This window comes from Salvelinus sp. IW2-2015, unplaced genomic scaffold (assembly GCF_002910315.2).
Source record: "Salvelinus sp. IW2-2015 unplaced genomic scaffold, ASM291031v2 Un_scaffold2803, whole genome shotgun sequence".
Lineage (NCBI taxonomy): Eukaryota > Metazoa > Chordata > Actinopteri > Salmoniformes > Salmonidae > Salvelinus > Salvelinus sp. IW2-2015.
Genome location: NW_019944103.1, coordinates 11177 through 16351, shown reverse-complemented (window position 1 = coordinate 16351; position 5175 = coordinate 11177). Strand labels below are relative to the sequence as shown.

Genomic DNA, 5175 nt, shown 5'->3' with positions numbered 1-5175 from the left:
ATTTTTGTTTAGTGTGTCTTGTGAGAGGTGTTGGCTATTCCTGCCCCCCTTTCGTTGTTCATTTGTACTTTACAGAGGATGTATTGCATTAGGCAGCACAACATTTGTTTTGGAAGTTGTCATTGTCATTATCAGCTATGTATGTCATTTTTTTGTTAAGATATTTTGACAATATTTTACTGTTCGCAAGAGCACATCATGTATTGTAATGTACCTAAACACCTGGCTGTAATTAAGAACGTTGTCTGGCTGAGGCCTAGAGCCTACTGATATTTACATTTAAAACTGTACATTTCATTTGTAATTACATTTTTATGTCAAACAACATTATTGTTATTGGCCCCTGTCTACATTCACCTCTTTGGCTCGTTTACATTCACTAGTAATGACTCTCTTCTGGTAATGTATAGGATGTGCAGTTCTGGAGTGTCGAGAACAAGTTGTACTGATGTGGATTAGAACAAACAACCCAACCATCTAGATACAGTGGTGATGGCATATTATAATTGTATTATTACTTTGTGTCTGTTTTTTTTTTATCAACGTATCCCTTTCCAGTTTAAATTTCTCTTTGGACAAAGTAAGTGTGTGGCTTTTTCACTTTTCCAACTTTTACTTGCTTGCAACTTGATAAAAAAACATGCGTACAAATGAATGTTGGTTAAAACCTTTTTTTTTCACTCCGTGTTTCAAATGAAAGATGTGACGTGGGTGTGGTGTATTTCCAGACTATACATATACATCCTTATTCGACTGCTGTTTTCCAGACTTACACCACGTCCATGAACTCTTTAACTATCCATCGATCACTCCCTTCTTCACCTGGGCTCTTTGATATTTGATCCATAAAGCATATTCTGACTGTTCCATATAACCTTAAAAAACCTCTAAACGGCCTCCGAGCGGCGCGGCGGTCTAATGCACTGCACTACATTATTAGCTGTCAATAATTTCAACATCAGTTAAGTACATTATTAAATAAAATTCCCTTGACATGGTGTTTACTCAACATGTTTTCTTTCATTCCTACTTTTAGAAGTATGCATCTCTTTAATGAAATATCTAAGAAACTCAACTTGTAGACATATTTTGGCATTAGCTGTCCAAGCTTCTTTCACTTGATGTTTTGAATCATTCATATTTAATCATTTCTGACAAAGTATATTAAGTATTAGACCTTAAATACTTCAATCATACAGAAGTTATATTTCAATCCAAACTGGTTGTATATCAGATTAGTAAGAATGTCTCACACCATGTTCAAGAACGACCTTTTCCCCTTTATTCATTGATTACACCTCTCCTTTATTCAGATTACAACCTTCCTTTATTCAGATTACAACCTTCCCTTTATTCAGATTACAACCTCTCCTTTATTCAGATTACAACCCTGACTCTCCTTTATTCAGATTACACCTTCCTTTATTCAGATTCAACCATCTCCTTTTATCAGATTACAAACTCTCCCTTATTCGATACAACCTCTCCCTTTATTCAGATTACAACCCTCCTATCATTCACCCCTTTTATTCAGATTACAACTTTCACTTTATTCAGATTACAACCTCTCACTTTCGGGTTATTTGAAAAATGAAATCATCTCCATAATATCATTATTTTGAAAACAAGACATAGAAAGTTAGGGTGCAATTTCAGTTTAATCACCAGAAAAGACAGAACAAATATTACAACAATATTATGGTTAAACTGAAATACACTAATTGATACTAATTGATACACTAATTGATACACTAATTGACAGAATGCACTGTAGTTGGAAGAGATTCTCGACGTACCGATTCCATGGCACATGGTTTATGAACTGATACACAAAACAATGCCGGATTCAAAACATAGAGTTTTTCAATTGAAATTATTATACAAGATTCTTGGAACGATAGAAATTCATATACATAAAACCATCCCAGCTCTACAGATGTGTTGTAAAGAGAAGAATCATTAGATCATTTGTTTTGCTACTGTTCATATGTAAGCTTGTTATTGGTCACATGTCAGGAATGGCTGAAGAAGAATTGCAACATTCCTGAGCTGACTCTGCGATAGCGACGACTGGTGATTTAAAAGTCATAGTCAATCGATCAATAAGATAATAAACTCTTAGCAACATATTTATTTATTTTTTATTTACAATCCTTAGAAAACTATGAGAATATAAAAGGTTCAGAACTTTTGTCAAACATCACAGCACAGTTGAAATATATACGGCAAATAGAAAATCAAACTGGGTGGTGTCAGAGATAGATGGGAGGGGTTGAGGGAGCTGAAGGATGGGACTGGATGGTGTTCAGAGATAGATGGAGGGGTTGAGGGGAGCAAAGGATGGGACTGGATGGTGTTCAGAGATAGATGGGAGGGGTTGAGGGGAGCTGAAGGATGAGATGGGTGGTGTTCAAGAAGATGAGAGGGGTTGAGGGGAGCTAAGGATGAGACTGGGTGATGGTTTCAGAGCTAGATAGGGAGGGGTTGATGGGGCAAGCTAGGATTGAGACGGTGGTGTTTCAGAGATAGATGGGAGGGGATTGAGGAGCTGAAGGATGGGACTGGGTGGGTGTCAGAGATAGATGGGAGGGGTTGAGGGGAGCTAAAGGATGGGACTGGTGGTGTTCAGAGATAGATGGGAGGGTTTGAGGGTAGGCTGAAGGATGGGACTGGGTGCGTGTTCAGATAGATAGCGGAGGGGTTGAGGGAGCTGAAGATGGCTGGGTGGTGTTCAGAGATAGATGGGAGGGGTTGAGGGGAGCAACAGGATGGGATGGGTGGTGTTCCAGAGACAGATGGAGGTTGAGGGGAGTAAAGGATAGACTGAGGTGGTGTTCAGATAGATGGGAGGGGTTGAGGGGAGCTAAAGGATGGGACTGGATGGTGTTAGAGTAGATGAGGGGTTGAGGGTTGGAAGCTAAATAATGGACTGGGTGGTGTGTCGAGATAGATGGAGGGGTTGAGGGTAGCTAAAGGATGGATAAAACAAAAACAAAAGATAACATTGTAAATATAGTGTCCATAAATGTTATATAGGTAGTACTTATGAGCTGGAAGTAGAGCCTAAGCAGTTGTCCCAATTAAGGTAGGATACGTAAGGATAGGGGGAAAATAATTACAGGATTTATTCTTTATTAATCTCTCTCTTTTTCTGTGAGAGGTCGTTGGTTCTGTGAGAGATTGTTGGATCTGTGAGAGATTGTTGGTTCTGTGAGAGATTGTTGGTTCTGTGAGAGGTAGTTGGTTCTGTGAGAGATTGTTGGATCTGTGAGAGATTGTTGGTTCTGTGAGAGATTGTTGGTTCTGTGAGTGGTCGTTGGTTCTGTGAGATTCAGCACTAACATGTCCCTAACACCTACAATAGTATCCACATCCACATCCATTCCAGAACCCAACCACCAAACAACATTATCTTAAGAAAGTAAGGCAAGTCACAATTAATTTAGGGAAAATCAGGTTCCGCATTTATAAAAGTATTGCAATTGTTTTTCTCTCTCTTTTGACTCCTTCTCACAGTTCCATCGCTTTGTTCCTTCCCCCCCTATGCTCATGTAACACGTGTTGAATTTCATGTTGTATAATGACCCAGAATCTGAATAGTTCCATGAAAATCATAATCAATCCTATATGTTAAAACACTTCTCAGATGTTTATATGTTCACTGGATAGTGTTTTCTAATGGTCTCCCAACATTATATTGTGATATGTATGCATTTCAGTCATTTATGAACTTATCTGTTGATTTGTGAACACTGAGTACATTTTACTCAGGGGCCACAGCTTTCACTGGGGACAGGGGGGGGACATGTCCCCCCACCCAGTTTTATCATTGGAATGTGATATAAAACGAGGCAGCGGTGTGATTTAGGATCATGCAGACGCCTCCGAGCGGTCGGGTAGGCTGTTTGGAGTGTTTATCCAACTGAATAAAACAATAAAAAAAATAAAAAAAGAAAGTTATGCCCCTCCCACTTCTGAAACCAAAGTTGCGCCCCTGATTTTACTACACGTCGTCATTGGGCTAACATGGCTATTCCTGCCCCCCTTTCGTTGTTCATTTGTACTTTACAGAGGATGTATTGCATTAGGGCAGCACAACATTTGTTTTTGGGTCAGTTTTCATTGTCATTAATCAGCTATTCCATGTGTTTTGTTATAGAATTTTGACAATATTTACTTCGCAAGAAGCACTCATGTTGTATATTACCTAACACCTGCTGTAATTAAAACGTTGTCTGGCTGAGCCTAGAGCGTTACTGGAATATTTACATTTAACTGTACAATTCATTTGTAATGGACATTTATGTCAAACAACCAATTATTGTTATTGCCCCGCTACATTCACTCTTTGGCTCGTTTAGCATTCACCTAGTAAATGACTCCTCTCTGGTAATGTAATGGATCTGTGCAGTTCTGGAGTGTCGAGAACGAAAGTTGTAGCTGATGTGGTTAGAACAAACAACCCAACATCTAGATACAGTGGTGGATTAGAACAACAACCCAACCATCTAGATACAAGTGGTGGATTAGAACAAACAACCCAACCATCTAGATACAGTGGTGGATTAGAAACAAACAACCAACCATCGTAGAACAGTGGTGGATTGAACAACCAACCCAACCATCTAGATACAGTGTTGGATAGAACAAACACCAACCATCTAGATACAGTGGTGGATTAGACAAACAACCCAACATCTACATACAGTGGTGGATTAGAACAAACAACCAACCAATCTAGATACAGTGGTGGATTAGAACAAACAACCCAACATCTAGAACAGTGGTGATTAGAACAAACAACCCAACCATCTAGAACAGTTGGATTAGAACAAACAACCCAACCATCTAGACGTGTGATTAGAACCACCTACAGATCGTGGGTGGATTTAGAACAAACAACCCAACCATCTAGATACAGTGTTGGATTAGAACAAAACAGATCCCAACCATCTAGATACGTGGTGGATTGAAAAAAACCCAACCATCTAGAGATAAGAGTGGTGGATTAGAAACAAACACACCAAACATCTACGAACAGTGGTGGATTAGAACAAACAACCCAACCATCTAATCAGTTTGATTAGAAAACAACCCAACCATCTAGATACAGTGTGGATTAGAACAAACAACCCACCAGTCCAGATACAGTGTTGGATTAGAACAAAACCAACC

The 5175-nt window shown here is 39.1% G+C and overlaps 1 protein-coding gene across 4 annotated transcripts in view; it reads left to right on the top strand.

The window, feature by feature from the left end:
• The window catches only part of LOC112074759 (C-type lectin domain family 4 member M), a 7577-nt gene extending 2726 nt beyond the window's left edge, over positions 1 to 4851 (top strand). The window contains exons 2-3 of one of the 4 annotated variants that reach the window (XM_070440666.1): positions 28 to 489; positions 4822 to 4851. The gene's annotated coding sequence lies outside the window, so the exon portion shown is untranslated. Of the gene's footprint in view, positions 1 to 27; positions 656 to 3160; positions 4330 to 4821 lie in introns of those variants that run through there. The other 3 variants (XM_070440664.1, XM_070440663.1, XM_070440665.1) reach the window with 3 other exon arrangements.
• The last annotated feature ends 324 nt before the right edge of the window (positions 4852 to 5175 follow it).